Source organism: Schistocerca cancellata, chromosome 10, assembly GCF_023864275.1.
Source record: "Schistocerca cancellata isolate TAMUIC-IGC-003103 chromosome 10, iqSchCanc2.1, whole genome shotgun sequence".
In the NCBI taxonomy this organism is placed as follows: domain Eukaryota; kingdom Metazoa; phylum Arthropoda; class Insecta; order Orthoptera; family Acrididae; genus Schistocerca; species Schistocerca cancellata.
In genome coordinates, this window is record NC_064635.1 from 46,309,165 (window position 1) to 46,326,142 (window position 16,978).

The following is a 16,978-nucleotide window of genomic DNA, read 5'->3' on the forward strand; positions in this document are numbered from 1 at the left end:
ACTGCAACCTACAACCCTCTGAATCTGTTTAGTGTACTCATCTCTTGGTCTCCCTCTGCGATTTTTACCATCCACGATGCCCTCCGATACTTCATTCGTGATCCCATGATGCCTCAGAATATGTCCTACCAAGCGTTCCCTTCTCCTAGTCAAGTTGTGCCACAAGCTCCTCTTCTCACCAATCCAATTCTATTCAACACCTCCTCATTAGTTATGTGATCTACCCATCTAATCTTCAGCATTCTCCTGTAGCACCACATTTCGAAAGATTCTATTCTCTTCTTGTCTAAACTATTTATCGTCCACGTTTCACTTCCATACATGGCTACAATCCATACAAATACTTTCAGAAACCACTTCCTGACACCTAAATCTGTACTCGATGTTAGCAAATTTCTCTTCTTCATGAAACCCTTTCCTTGCTATTGCCAATCTACATTTTATATCCTCTCTATTTCGATCATCATCAGTTATTTTGCTCCCCAAATAGAAAAACTCATTTACTGCTTTAAGCGTCACATTTACTAATCTAATTCCCTCAGCATCACCAGATTTAATTCGACTACATTCCATTATCCTTGTTTTCCTTTTGTTGATGTTCATCTTATATCCTCCTTTCAAGACACTGTCAATTCCGTTCAAATGCTCTTCCACATCCTTTGCTGTCTCTGACAAAATTACAATGTCATTGGCGAACCTCAAAGCTTTTATTTATTCTCCGTGGATTTTAATACCTACTCCGAATTTTTCTTTTGTTTCGTTTACTGCTTGCTCAATGTACAGATTGAATAACATTGGGGAGAGGCTACAGCCCTGTCTCATTCCCTTGCCAACCGCTGCTTCCCTTTCATGCCCCTCGACTCTTATAACTGCCATCTGGTTTCTGCACAAATTGTAAATAGCACCTTCGTTACAGACGTCATTTTGGAGGCTACGTACAGCGCCGCCATCTATCACAGCTCCATGAAACTATAGGGGCTGAAGAGGGGTATATTCCACGATGTTCCACAACAAATTCCGAATGTTTTCAACCGAAACTGGCTGAGAGAAAGAAAAACATGAGTTACATTACTTCTTGAACGGCCCTCGTATGTTGAAGCACGCATTTATCACTGTGTTGACATACTTTTGTACAACCCCTGTACATTCTGTATATAAGAAGAGATTGTACAGCCTGAAATCACGTTTGAATGTTTTTTGTTTCTGAGAAGATCATGTTATGCTTCGTGTTAGAAGGACAAACGATCACCAACCGATGTCGGAATTCGGAGGTGCATCGTTTCTGATAGAGACTGTGGTTTATTATTACGCGATACTGGTGCTCGGTTTGCTCAGAATGCCGTGAATGCAAATTTGGGATCGATGGGTTCAGCAGATCACTATGCAATATATGTGAAGATAGTAACTGTTCTCGAGATAACAGATACCATTGATGACCGTGCAGCTTCTCAAGAATAAATGATAATTAATTGAAACCCTCAGCTGCTGACAGGTGTTATTGATACACCTCGATTTGGACAGCTGAAAATTTGTGTCCCGACCGTGACTCTAACCCGGGATCTCCTGCTTACATGGCAGACGCTCTATCCATCTGAGCCACCGAGGACACAGATGAATAGCGCGACTGCAGGGACTTATCCCTTGCACGCTTCCCGCGAGACCCACATTCCCAACTGCCCACAATATACATACGTAATGTTCCTAATAGACATTTGCCCATCCACTCATTACTCGCGCCCGCTATGGTGACGATTCCCGTAAGAGTTCGGGCAACCTGTGCGCATTCGCACAGATGGAGGTCAATGGCCGTGTAGCCTGTAGCTATATATGAAGATAGCAAATGCTCATCCGTGTCCTCGGTGGCTCAGATGGATAGAGCGTCTGCCATACAAGCAGGAGATCCCGGGTTCGAGTCCCGGTCGGGGCACACATTTCCTGCTGTCGTCATCGAGGTATATCAACAACACCTGTCGGCAGCCGAGGATTTCAATTAATTAGCATTTACCCTATTCAGTATAATGCTGAATGTCTCTTGCTCCACACGAGTAGGGACAGAGAGGACAGGCACAGGTTTGGCTGAGCCATGTAAGATCGTAACACAGCCACACGAACAGTTCGACAACGTCTGGATTAACACAGACTCACACCGACGCGACCACTGTTGTAGTTTTGCTTATCGTGTTGTAGTTTTGCTTATAGTGTCGGAAGTTGCATGCGGCTTTTCGCGGATGATGCTGTAGTATACAGAGAAGTTGCGGCATTAGAAAATTGTAGCGAAATGCAGGAAGATTTGCAGCGGATAGGCACTTGGTGCAGGGAGTGGCAACTGACCCTTAACATAGACAAATGTAATGTATTCCGAATACATAGAAAGAAGGATCCTTTATTGTATGATTATATGATAGCGGAACAAACACTGGTAGCAGTTACTTCTGTAAAATATCTGGGAGTATGCGTGCGGAACGATTTGAAGTGGAATGATCATATAAAATTAATTGTTGGTAAGGCGGGTACCAGGTTGAGATTCGTTGGGAGAGTCCTTAGAAAATGTAGTCCATCAACAAAGGAGGTAGCTTACAAAACACTCGTTCGACCTATACTTGAGTATTTCTCATCAGTGTGGGATCCGTACCAGATCGGGTTGACGGAGGAGATAGAGAAGATCCAAAGAAGAGCGGCGCGTTTCGTCACAGGGTTATTTGGTAACCGTGATAGCGTTACGGAGATGTTTAACAAACTCAAGTGGCAGACTCTGCAAGAGAGGCGCTCTGCATCGCGGTGTAGCTTGCTCGCCAGGTTTCGAGAGGGTGCGTTTCTGGATGAGGTATCGAATATATTGCTTCCCCCTACTTATACCTCACGACGAGATCACGAATGTAAAATTAGAGAGATTAGAGCGCGCACAGAGGCTTTCAGACAGTCGTTCTTCCCGCGAACCATACGCGACTGGAACAGGAAAGGGAGGTAATGACAGTGGCACGTAAAGTGCCCTCCGCCACACACCGTTGGGTGGCTTGTGGAGTATAAATGTAGATGTAGATGTAGATCGTGTCAGCTCGGTACTCGGCGTGACGTCACTGGCTTCTTCTTCCTGAGGCACGCGGAGAGCCTAGTTTACGTCACGCCAGTAGGTATCGATACTCACATCGACCCGGGACAGTCTCCGCAGCTTTGCGGATGGACATCGGCTTGGCTCTGAACACTGGCTCTGAGCAGTATGGGACTTTAACATCCGAGGTCATCAGTCCCCTAGACTTAGAACTACTTAAACCTAACTAACCTAAGGACATCACACACATCAATGCCCGAGGCAGGACTCGAACCTGCGAACGTAGCGGTCGCGTGGTTCCAGACTGAAGCGCCTAGAACCGCTCGGCCACACCGGCCGGCCATCGGGTTTGCCCCTGCATAAATCCACCGCCTCTCTCAGCGCTGCTTTGATTTGCTCCACTGGAGCGGCGATGAGATCTGTTATCGACGTTGCCCCATCCCAGGTCAGGCCAGGCTCAGCAGAACTGTTTCCAGCTGTTAGACGTTCTTGAATATCTTATCCGCATCAGACCGTAATTGCAGAGCGACCAGCTAACTAATAGCACGTGCAATTCTCTGTTCAGTGCAGCGTGACAGGTAAATTAGGGCACTGCCACATTCACCGCTTTGCACAGCATTTTATTACTGTTTCTTTGACTCATCGAGTAATATTTTCGAAACGAGCACGCTCTCGAACCGAAGCAATACGGGTTTTTCGGAACAGGGTTATACACAAACAGATCGTTGTAACACGAAGCACTCGACATTTTTTTTTTTTTGGATAAATACTCAATCGATCCAAGATGTGATCGTCACCATTTCGTGAACAGCGCTGAGTCGCACGGAGCTCGCGCGTCAGTGACATGGCACAGTTAAGTAGGAAAACTACGCAGTTCCACAGATGCCTCGCAACGTAGCTCCAGCAGTTTGGTGCTTCTTCCCTACATCTGCATGGATACTCTGCAAATCACACTTAAGGGGCTCCGGAACGCCCTATACTTGCAATGTTAAAATAACGCTTATAAATTACATCTTTCCTCACAAAGTATTTGAGGTAGGAAGTTGAACTTTTTACAGATTATTTATTGGAATATGGGCTACAACTTAACATAGGGATTTAACAAAATTGTAGTCAGTTATTAAAGATGATTTATTTTCAATTGTAACGAAAATTCACAACATTTTTTTGCAATTTTTTATTTATATATTCAAAACTATACAGTTTTTTGGAAAAAGGCTGTGTTAAATTATGCAGAAGGTACTGTGTAACATTTACTGAAAGTTTGAAACAAATATGTTTGGAAGATCCTTTGAAAACATGTAATTAGTATGAGAAAATAAAAGTTTTGGGAATCGAGCAACAAAGATTGGATTAACTTTTCAGTGCATTCCAGGTCCATAGGATGGATTATCTTCATCCTCTGCAAACTCCTCCTCCAGCTTCCTCTTGTTCCTCCTCCTGTTTACTCTTGCTTGTATTTCTAGACTCTTTACAGCCCTGTCTGCAGCCCGAAGGCGTTCCTTGTCTAAAGCAAGCATCGCTCGTACCATGTTAGAATGTTATTATTTACAGTAATAACACACACCTTTGGCTTTCCAACATTTATCCTTTTCTTAAAAGCCTTCAGAGGATTTCTAATAACTTTACTTTTACTCATTATTATACTTCAACAAAACAGAGACTCAAGAAACAGAATTAATTACGAATATTTTCGAGATAACGACAGAGTAAATAAACATGAAATAATCGACAATCTCACCAGCGATATATATTGAACCATCACAGGTTAGCCACAACACATACTTTATCTCACATCACTAAAATGTACCTGATGAACACGGACGTTAATAATAACACCATTTGACAGCAGTTTAACAGCGCCACAGTGGGTCACGCCCATGTAGAACACATTTCAAAAAAAATTTAAAAATAGTTGTAGGCTTCGGAATTGAATAAATTATATATCTATTAAAAGGTAATAGTCTGCAGATTCAGAAAACGCAAAAAAGTAAAAATTGAACTTTTCATGATTTTGACCCTTTCCGGAGCCCCTTAAGTGTCTGGCAGAAGGTTCATCGAACGACCTTCACAATAATTCTCTTGTATTCCAATCTAAAACAGCGCGCGGACAGAACGAACAGCTAAATGTTTCCGTACGAGCTCTGATTTCCCTTATTTTATAATTATGAACGTTTCTCCCTGTTTCCGCATTCAGAGGAGAAAGTTGGTGATTGAATTCTCGTGAGGGGATTCCGCCGCAACGAAAACGCCTTCGTTCTAAAGATGTCCAGCCCAAATCCTCTATCATGTCCATGACACTCTCTCCACTATTTCTCGATAATACACAATATGTTGCCCTTCTCTGAACTTCCCCGATGTACTTCGTTATTCCTATCTGGTAAGGATACCAGACCGCGCAACAGTACTCGAAAAGAGGATGGACAAGCGTAGTTTAGACAGTCTCTTTAGTAGATCTGTTACATTTTCTAAGTTTTCTGCCGATAAAGCGCAGTCTTTGATTTCCCTTCACCACGTTTACTCTGAGTTGTTTGCCATTTAAGTTGTTCGTAATTATAATTCCTAGGTATTTAGTTGAATTTACGGTCTTGACATTTGATTGATTTATCGTGTAACCAATGTTTAACTGATTCCCTTTAGCACTCGACTGAATGACCTCACACTTTTCATTATTTAGGGTCAATCACCTATTTTCGCACCACACAGATATATTTTCTAAATCGTTTTGCAATTTGATTTGATTTTATTGTGATTTTACTAGACGATAAACGACAGCATCGTCTGCAAGCAACCTAAGGGACAGCAGAGGGCCTATAACACTGCCTCTGGGGAACGCTAGAAATCGCTTCTGTTTTACTCGATGATTTTCCGTCAGTTACTAAGAACTGTGACCTCCCTGATAGGAAATCATGAATCCAATCACATAACTGAGACGATATTCCATAAGCACGCAATTTCGCTATAAGCCGCTTCTGTGGTACAGTGTCAAAAGCTTTCTATAAATCTAGAAATAATGTGATGGGGTTGTTACCACATCTATCCATGAGGCGTATCCTGTCCTGGTCGTTGTATCGGAAGTCCGTGAATGGAGTGGGGGGGGGGAGTCCCATTGCCTGGCACCCTCGGTCTCCCGATCTAACTCCACTGCATTTCAGTGCATGGGGGAGGGGGGTGGGGGGTTATCGGGGTTCGAGGTATCGTAGATTTGAGACAAGGAATCTACGCCGCAGTATAAGACCACAACATTTGTCATGATTGTGAACACGTCGGGCAAAGTGGAGTACCTTTTCGATATCTGTCGAGCTACATGAACGGGTTCCCGCGTTGAACTACACCAACACGCACAAAAATGTTTGAGCTCCTGTGTGCAATGTTGGACGAATAAAGTTACAGCAATCAATAAATCGTAGGACGCGTACCAGTTATAAACCTTATTAGGTGCTGAAATATAAACAGATTGAGCAAATTTCATATTTGTAAACCAATCAATTTAGAAAATAAAGGTACCTGAAAGTCAAAAAGTGAATTTTTGAGAAAAGTCAATTTATAGTTTAGTATTGCAGTTTTTGTATAGTTAGTGGTGAGAATTGCTTACCACTAATATATTTCTGCACCATACTGAGCATGTATTTCCACTAGATTTTATGCCCAATGCTTCCAAAACATCCAGTTTTCTTGTTACACCATCACAGAAGTATAAAATAGCACAATAAACTCCAAATTTGAGCATTGTAATCTGAACAAATGCAGTTTCCAATAACCAGCTCCAAATGACAGAATTCACATATTAATTTAAATTTTGCGTTTCCCCACGAAGACATTTTTTTCAACGGAGTGGCTTTACAAAGATCTAAATATAGGTTTAAGTTCATTCATTACTGCTGCAGGCAAAGAATGTTTGTGGTCATATGGTGCACTTCTCCTGCACTTGTACCAAGTGTCAGGATCATTCAGATAAAGACTGTGTTGTGGATTTTCATTAGTGGAAAGCTTATGGAAAAAGATAGCCCATACAGCTTTTTTTCACGATTTCTAAATTCCCAACATTTCTTCTTCTGACCAATCCATAATAATTATGTAAGCTATGTATTTCAACATTTGACAGGTGACCTTTAGCACCTACCTTCTTCCTACTGTCTTCCAGTACTATTTTTGATTTTTTTTTAATAATCTTCAACCTGGATCCCAGTCTCTTCTGGACATCCCCAACGCACGCTAATTTAGAAAATAAGCCTTTAGCGCCACAGGATTGTTCTGCACATATATGATCATAAGCCTTGTTCTCACTGTCCACTTAATATTGTGTGTATCAGACACCTCTGTTTGACATTGAACAATTAAAAATCCCGAGAACTGCTGCTTCTTCCATCCGACCATCTGGACGAGTATAATTCAACTGATAGTTATGTTCATCCTCTTTCTCATCTTCATTGCCACAAGTTTTACAGTACTTGCTTAGAATCTCTACATAAGTTACATCTCCGGTATCAAATGATATAGCTGTCACGACACCATTTACTAAAGTATGGCCACGTTTCTGCCAACAGACATCAGAACATGCACAGACATCACTACTTTCACTGCCATCACTTTCCTTGAGTGCTTCTTCAGCTGCTTCCTTCATTATGATGTTACAGACTTCGGCAACAAAAGTTCCAATAATTTTATTGTAAGCCATAAATGTTGCAGGTGGATTTGGAATGTCAAGTGATGAACATAAGAATTTACTTGCCTCCATCCCTTTTTCAGTAGATCTGAGCCGATAAACTAGCGTTTTGTTAACCTCATACAAATTATTATTTGCCATTTTTGTAGCAACTGCGCCACATTTTGTACAATTCAACGTAAAGTTTGACACAATCCCTTTACGAAGACACTGATTCTCTCTCAAGGGTACGTCAACACCAAATATTCTGCACACAGTATGATCGGAAATGAAATTACAGAGCATGATAATGTTCACCACAATATTTCCAAACGAGTGTTCATCTCCACAAGCTGATTGGGAAGACGCTGCTTGATTATCCTTACGTCTGACGTTCTTGGTTCCTTTGACCCACTAACTTCATTTATCTTTACGTATTTATTTGCTCTGAATTTTAATTTGGGCGAGAATTTGTTTATTCGCTGCATTTTTATGGAAACGTGCGAAACCAGAGATAATAATAATTAACACTTACTTCACTCAGAACGAACTTCATTAAGTACAGCCAACAGCGTTCGAAAACAATAACAAACACGATCGGAACTATGAATATCGACAGTAGATACAGGATAGGAAACCATGATACTATAAAGTAATAAAAGAAACCTGTGCTTTATCTCTGCATGGTGCAAAAAAGAAGGCGTTGCATGTAAATGCCAGATCGCATAGAGTGGTAGGAAGGTCATCATAACTCACGAAAAAATTGCTGTATTTTTAATGAAACAAAAACTGTTTTACGCTGGAAATAGCGGGCATTTCAAACACGCAAAAAATTAAAAAACGTCTTTTGGGGCCGTTTGCCTTCCATCAACCCGTAAGTGATTAAAGTGGATGATTTGATGAAATGATAATCCTACTGTGTTATAAAGTCCGATTACTATTGTTGTGCTCATGCAACACATTTGTTGCATTGCAATTTAATATAATCGTGATCCTCCGTGACCGGCTTTTCGACTTTCCAACGATGACTTCTGCGCCTGAATTTCACCAGAACATGAAGTTTCAGGAAACAGTTTTCACTTGAAACAGTAGAAAGTTCATTTTTATCATCGATCTCAAAATTCTACAGTTCCATTTCATTCTTGTCCTACACCTGCTGTCGTTAATGCAATATGTTCCATATCCCTGGAACAATCAACATTCAGAAATATTACTTTATTAATTTTATTATCTTTCAGGTATGCATTACAGTATGCACAAGGTAAATTTTATGTCTGAAGATTTCTCTCCGTTCAGAATGACATTGTGTTCTGGTTGCTAGAAACTCTTCTATACAGTCACAGAGCTGGTCTGATATTCCGTATGCTTGTATCTTGTTCATTAGGTGGTAGTGTGGATTTGTACCGATACAAATCCACACTGCCACCTAATGAACAAAATACAAGCATACGGAATATCAGAATGTCTAGGGAGGTGGCATCAACCTGGCCCCAGTATGTACTGCTTTGTAGGTCTCGTGGAGGAACAGAGCGAGTTGGATTTCACATGATTGTTGTTTTCGGAACCTATGTTGATTCATACAGAGGAGATCTTCGCTCTATAGAGATGTCATAGTGTACGAGTGTAAAGCTTGTCCAAAACTTCTACAACGATCGCATTGCGCCGTTGACAACTTGTAGGGTAATGAGTACGGCTTCTGTGAACCCATCAAATCCATATTTTTTTAAATAATTCTCATTTTCCCTTACATCTCAGTCGCTTATTTTTACCAACATGACATGTTTAGATCTCTCTGGATCATCTTCAGATCTGAAAATCATCTAGAATTTCAAAAAATGCAACTTAGACTAAGAATAAATGAGAATTATTTTAAATATATCAATAAGGTTTGTGATTCTTTCTGATTGTATATAGTCTTTTGGTGTTGAAATTTTAATGGACTGTAGTGTTAAGCGGATTCCAATAATGGTTCATTCTTGAATAGTACACTTCCAGATAAAAAAGTGAAATACTTAGAGGACATGATTCGAAGTCAATGTAACTTTATACCAGTGTACACCATTGGAGAGTACATAAAAGATTAGAGTTGTAGAATGGTCAACAGAGTACATTAACACTGTTTTTGTTTAACTTTGTATTAGGTCTGGTGAGGCATAAGGGTGTCATGAACAACGTCAGACGCTGAGTGACCCTTGCGAAAGACATGAAGATGCTGTGTAGTCATGTCACACAGTGTTATTAGCACGTAACTGAGATTGAAAATTACCTTACTGTGGGTGTCCATTTGGCCGATCGAATTGTACAATATAACTTCAGAGAGGAATCTTGGTTCTGCACTACTCCACATGAGCATCGTCTGCACGTATGGTGGAACGCGTGGAGAGGTCCCAACTTTCCAATATTTTGGAAGGCATAGAGATGTTACTCGTGGTATCACGATGTGGAGAGCCATCAGGTATAAGGTCATGGCTGGTACTTATTTAGGGAACTCTGACAGCAGAATGGTACGTCACGGACATCATACATCTACTTCTCGTGCGACAGTATCATCATCATCATCATCATCATTTAAGACTGATTATGCCTTTCAGCGTTCAGTCTGGAGCATAGCCCCCCTTATACAGTTCCTCCATGATCCCCTATTCAGTGCTAACATTGGTGCCTCTTCTGATGTTAAACCTATTACTTCAAAATCATTCTTAACCGAATCCAGGTACCTTCTCCTCGGTCTGCCCCGACTCCTCCTACCTCTACTGCTGAATCCATGAGTCTCTTGGGTAACCTTGCTTCTCCCATGCGTGTAACATGACCCCACCATCTAAGCCTGTTCGCCCTGACTGCTACATCTATAGAGTTCATTCCCAGTTTTTCTTTGATTTCCTCATTGTGGACACCCTCCTGCTATTGTTCCCATCTACTAGTACCTGCAATCATCCTAGCTACTTTCATATCCGTAACCTCAACCTTGTTGATAAGGTAACCTGAATCCACCCAGCTTTCACTCCCATACAACAAAGTTGGTCGAAAGATTGAACGCTGCACAGATAACTTAGTCTTGGTACTGACTTCCTTCTTGCACAAGAGAGTAGATCGTAGCTGAGCGCTCACTGCATTAGCTTTGCTACACCTCGCTTCCAGTTCTTTCACTATGTTGCCATCCTGTGAGAATATGCATCCTAAGTACTTGAAACCGTCCACCTGTTCTAACTTTGTTCCTCCTATTTGGCACTCAATCCGTTTATATTTCTTTCCCACTGACATTACTTTCGTTTTGGAGATGCTAATCTTCATACCATAGTCCTTACATTTCTTATCTAGCTCTGAAATATTACTTTGCAAACTTTCAATCGAATCTGCCATCACTACTAAGTCATCCGCATATGCAAGACTGCTTATTTTGTGTTCACATATCTTAATCTCACCCAGCCAGTCTATTGTTTTCAACATATGATCCATAAATAATATGAACAACAGTGGAGACAGGTTGCAGCCTTGTCTTACCCCTGAAACTACTCTGAACCATCAACTCAATTTACCGTCAACTTTAACTGCTGCCTGACTATCCATGTAAATACCTTTAATTGCTTGCAAAAGTTTGCCTCCTATTCCATAATCTTGTAGAACAGACAATAACTTCCTCCTAGGAACCCGGTCATATGCCTTTTCTAGATCTATAAAGCATAGACACAATTCCCTGTTCCACTCATAACACTTTTCCATTATTTGCCGTAAGCTAAAGATCTGGTCCTGACAACCTCTAAGAGGCCTAAACCCACACTGATTTTCATCCAATTGGTCCTCAACTAATACTCGCACTTTCCTTTCAACAATACCTGAGAAGATTTTACCCACAACGCTGATTAAAGAGATACCTCTGTAGTTGTTTAACGATTGGTGTGATTACTGCTTTTGTCCAGTCTGATGGAACCTGTCCCGACTCCCAGGCCATTTCAATTATCCTGTGTAGCCATTTAAGACCTGACATTCCACTGTATTTGATGAGTTCCGACTTAATTTCATCCACCCCAGCCCTTTTATTGCACTGCAATCTATTGACCATTTTTTCCACTTCCTCAAATGTGATCCTATTTCCATCATCATTCCTATTCCATTCTACCTCGAAATCTGAAACATTACTGATCGCATTTTCACCTACATTGAGCAACTCTTCAAAATACTCCCTCCATCTGCCCAAGGCATCCACAAGATTCACCAGCAGTTTTCCTGACCTGTCCAAAATACTTGTCATTTCCTTCTTACCTCCCTTTCGAAGACTGCTAATTACACTCCAGAATGGTTTTCCAGCAGCTTGACCCATAGTCTCCAACCTGTTTCCAAAGTCTTCCCACGATTTCTTCTTGGATGCTGCAATTATCTGTTTGGCTTTGTTTCTTTCTTCAACATAACTTTCTCTGTCTACCTGGGTTCTGGTATGTAGCCATTTTTGATACGCCTTCTTTTTCCTTTTACAGGCTGCCTTGACTGTATCATTCCACCAAGCTGTTTGCTTCATCCTACTTTTACACACTACTGTTCCAAGACATTCTTTAGCCACTTCTAGTACTGTGTCCCTGTACCTTGTCCATTCCTTTTCCAATGACTGTAATTGACTACATTCAACTAACTGGTACCTTTCTGAGATCGCTGTTATGTAATTGTGCCTGATTTCCTTATCCTGAAGTTTCTCCACTCTTATCCTCCTACATATGGACCTGACCTCCTGCACTTTCGGCCTCACAATCCCAATTTCACTGCAGATTAAATAATGATCAGTGTCATCAAAGAATCCCCTGAATACACGTGTGTCCCTCACAGCCTTCCTGAATTCCTGATCTGTTATTATATAGTGAATGACAGATCTGGTTCCCCTGCCTTCCCAAGTATACCGGTGAATGTTCTTATGTATGCGACAGTATCGTGTTACCATTTTTCAGCAGGATAGTGCTAGTCCACACATTACACGTGTATCTGTGATGTCTCTGTGGCCAGCATGGCCCCCATCCTATTCCTACCCAAACATGTGTAGTACCAGCTTGAATGTCAACTACATCTCAGTGCCAGAATCCAGGACATCAAGGACCACGTTCAACAGTTGTCGACCAGCTTGCCTCAGAAGAAAACACCCCTTTCCAACCGAATTACAACATGCATCCATGCTAGGCAGAGTAGAATGTCACACTCATTTATTTCATTTCCGTGTCTGGTCAGCATTTCCAACAAAAATAGCAGCTGCGATAGCTTTGTCATTTCCTTCGTAAACATCTTGTATTGTGTACGGGTTGCCCAGGAAGGGGCATACAAATAGGTGGCTTGGATCTTTTTCAGACTGCTCGCTGGCAGGATTCCCCATTTCTTCAGGTTGCTCTTGCATCGGGGGACGCCCACTCTTAGCCGGTTGAGGGACCTCCATACAGGGTGTTGTAGGTTTGTGCCAGTAGCCAGTTCTTCTTTTGGTGATACGTATACGGGCAGTGAGCTCTTCCATCTTGCAAGACGAATTGCCTCTGGTGCACCCTCCAGTGGCGCAGTCCTAGCAAGGAAACTCTTGCGGGGTTTAAGGCGGGATCTTGCTGCCTGATGGCCATACCGAGGAGGTCGGCGGTCGTTCTCCTGCTGTGTTCTCTCACTGTCTGCAGCAATGGCACTCCGGATGTTGGGTGGGGCTGTTCCAACAATCGGATACCATTTCTGCTCTCGTGTTGGCTTCAAGCACCCTGAGATGATCGCAATATCGACTTGCTTGGCATGAGCTGAAGCCTTCCACACAGGAGCAGCACACTCAGCAGCTGATACACAAAGCGCAAGTGCAGAAGTCCTTAGGAGGTGCGGGTTGGCTCCCCAGCTGCCCAGTCAGCTTCTTAAGTATCCCATCGCGAGCAATGACTTTCTGTGTCAAGTTTAGACATTGCTGCCTATACGTTAGAGCACTGTCCAGTGTGCCACCTAGGTAGACTGGTGTTGAGCAATTTTTCAGTTGCTCTCCTCGCCATGTGGTGTCCAGCTTTTGCTGCGCTTCTCTATTTCGTAAGTGAAAGGCTCTCACTTGGGTTTTACTGGGTTGGGCTTCAGGTGGTTGGCATCATAGTACTTGGAGAGTTCATCCATTGCTAGAGACAGTTTCCCCCCTATACCTCTTTAAAGGTTGCCCCTGAAAAGCTACTGCTGTGTCATCGGCATAGAAGAAGAGAATGTATTTGCTGGTATTGGCTGAGAGTTTGTGTAGATATTTTACAGTGCTGGAGCAAGCACAGTGCCTTGGGGGAGACCCTTCTTCTGCGTTCACCATCTGCTCTCTTACCCTCCAACGAAACTTGGAATCTTCTGTTCTGAATGTTAGTTGGTAGTCCTTAAAAAGGTCACACACTTTCTTTAATAGTTTCCTATGGTTCATGGTGTCTATGCAGCTGTTAGATCAACAAAAGCGACTCCTGTAATCTCAACACGCTCATCCACGAAGACTGCAGTTAGAGAAGAACAAGAAATGAGTAGCAATCGGTTCTACCTGCGAAGTTCTTCTAAATTTGACTCGATATCGTAACCTCTGAAATAAAATCATATACTCACTCAACCCAAGAAGTTTCATTTCGTGTCCTTGTCCCCTTCAATGTGATTAACCTTTTTTTGTCAGGTTGTGCTTGAGGAATCGATATCAGGAGGGACAAGTAGAGGACATCGAGTTTGTACGAAGGACAGTGTGAGTGGTCACAGACTTGTATGGTTGAGGAGAAAATTGTAGGAGAACAATTCGAAGGAAAACGATATGCATCTCGCGAGGGTGTGCTTTCCGAACAATCTTTTAGCGCATAAGAGAAGAGTATTCTCCAGTCCCCAACGTACCTATCATGTGGAGATCGTCGTGATAGAATTAGGCGAAGTAACAGTAGACACATAAGAAAAGCAAGTCTTCTGGTACAGATTATGTAGCAATTTGGTCCCTTGCGGAGAATGCTGATGAAATAGCCATTTAGCACTTATATACACTCACTGGCTCTACAAAAGTTCCGAAGACTGAAAACTTGTACTAGTGACACCAGTACACAAGAAAGGAACTAGACGTAATCCTCTGAACTGCAGGTCCACACCATTCGCATAATTTGTAGTGGGGCAGGATTGCCCACAGAGCGTCAAATGCACGCCGGCCAAGGCATGACCCGTCTCGACTTTGCAGGGTCCTTCTCGGAAGTACTCGGTACTGTGCTGCGGCATTTTTCGGTCGGCACGAATTTCTTCATTTCGGAAGAATCGTGGTGTGAGCGTTGTTTATCCTTAGCTGTTTCTTCATGGTATAAATGAAGTTGCCCTGTAGCTGTTGTAACACATAGTCAATCAAGCGACCTATCATCATAGGCCTTTAAAAATGAATGGGAGTGACAGAAGAGAAGGATAAGAATTCTCAATATCTGCCATGCGATATACACTCACATTATCGCCGAATACCGAAAATTTGCTGTGGAACGACGTTACGACACAATACAGAGAGAATTTAAAGAATAAATTTCCTTTATTTAAGTCTGTGGTCACAATTTTTTTTTGTCATCAGACTACCGGTTTCGGTCTATAATGACCATCTTCAGACCTGTTTTACAAAAACGTGTCCTAATGTACTGCAGCCATAGTGGCATCGTTAAATACAAAATCAGCGCCATCATTGTGTTAATTATTTTATATGTGACGTGTATGTACTGCTTCTGTCTTTTATTGTCAGTCAGCACTATGGGACTCAACTTCTGAGGTCATCACTGCCCTAAAACTTAGAACTACTTTAAACCTAACTAAGGACATCACACACATCCATGCCCGAGGCAGGATTCGAACCTGCGACCGTAGCGGTCGCGGGGTTCCAGACTGTAGCGCCTAGAACCGCTCGGCCATCCCGGCCAGCCAGTACTTACACCTTTTACAGAAAAAAATATCTTTTCCTACAATTTTATAACTATGATATAGGCCATTTTAATTGTTTTAATTGTGATGAAGGCACTCTTAAAGGTGTTGAAACCTGGTCAATAAGACTAAAAATAATTGTGACCGATGGCTCATTTGTTTCAATTTTAGTTTAGATACGGTCACTGAACCAAGCAGCCACGTTTAAACTTTGCTTTTTTTCAGATTATGAAACCAATGCGTCATGTTGCAGCCTGAAGGCGGAAATCTGATACTTATGCGTGTGTCCTATTTGCCGACAGTGAGTACAAGAAAAAATTGTGTTATGTGTTCAGCATCCCACAAATTTTTAAATAATTCTGAAAATTTGTTTTGTTTTTGATCAATGTTGTTGAGAAATATGAAGTCAGGTCTGCATTGTCTTCTAAATGCGGTGCTTTCGCAGTTTTGCCATCTTCCCCCTCGGGACAGCATGGCGTGATGGTGTGGGAAGTGTTAACCCAGGAGAGAGATCTATGGCATACGAGCCGGACGTTGTGGCCGAGCGGTTCTAGGCGCTTGAGTCTGGAACTGCACTGCTGCTACGGTTTCCAGGTCCGAATCCTGCCTCGGGCATGGATGTGTGTGATGTATTTAGGTTGGTTACGTTTAAGTAGTTCTAAGTCTAGGGGACTGATGACCTCAGATGTTAAGTCCCATACTGCTTAGAGCCATTTGAACCATATGGCATGCTAGCTAGAGCTGGTTTAACACATCTGGATTTCCAAAACGCTTGTAAAGAAGTTGCGTGCCCAGGGAGTATCATCTCAGCTGTGCAACTGAGTTCATAACTTCCTCTCACAAAGGTCACTGTTCGAAATAATTGACAGGAGCTCGTCTAGTGAAACAGAAGTGATATCTGAGGTTCCCCAAGGAAGTGTTATAGGCCCTCTGCTGTTACGACAAAGGAGACAGCATGTGCAGACGTCTTAGATTGTCTGCAGATCATATTGTCGTTTACAGCCTAGTAAAGTCATAAACAGATGAAAACGAATTGCAAAGTGACTTTGATAAGATGTTTGTTCAAAATGTTCAAATGTGTGTGAAATCTTATGGGACTTGACTGCTAAGGTCATCAGTCCCTAAGCTTACACACTACTTAATCTAAATTATCCTAAGGACAAACACACACACCCATGCCCGAGGGAGGACTCGAACTTGCACCGGGATCACCCGCTCAGTCCATGACTGTAGCACCTCAGACCGCTCGGATAATCCTGCGCGGCTAAGATGTTTGAGCGGTGTGAATTGTGGCAGTCGACCCCAAACAAAGAATGTGGGAAGTCGTACACATGAATAGTAAAAAAGAAGCGACTATAAATGGCGCAAATTTAAGTGTTGTCGGATAGACTAAATACTTAGGG

The 16,978-nt window shown here is 42.1% G+C and overlaps 1 non-coding gene across 1 annotated transcript; it reads left to right on the forward strand.

The window, feature by feature from the left end:
- The first annotated feature begins 1,853 nt into the window (after window positions 1–1,853).
- On the forward strand, window positions 1,854–1,927 carry Trnav-uac (transfer RNA valine (anticodon UAC)). Its single transcript has one exon. It is a non-coding gene; the product is annotated as a tRNA-Val (tRNA).
- Window positions 1,928–16,978: the final 15,051 nt, after the last annotated feature.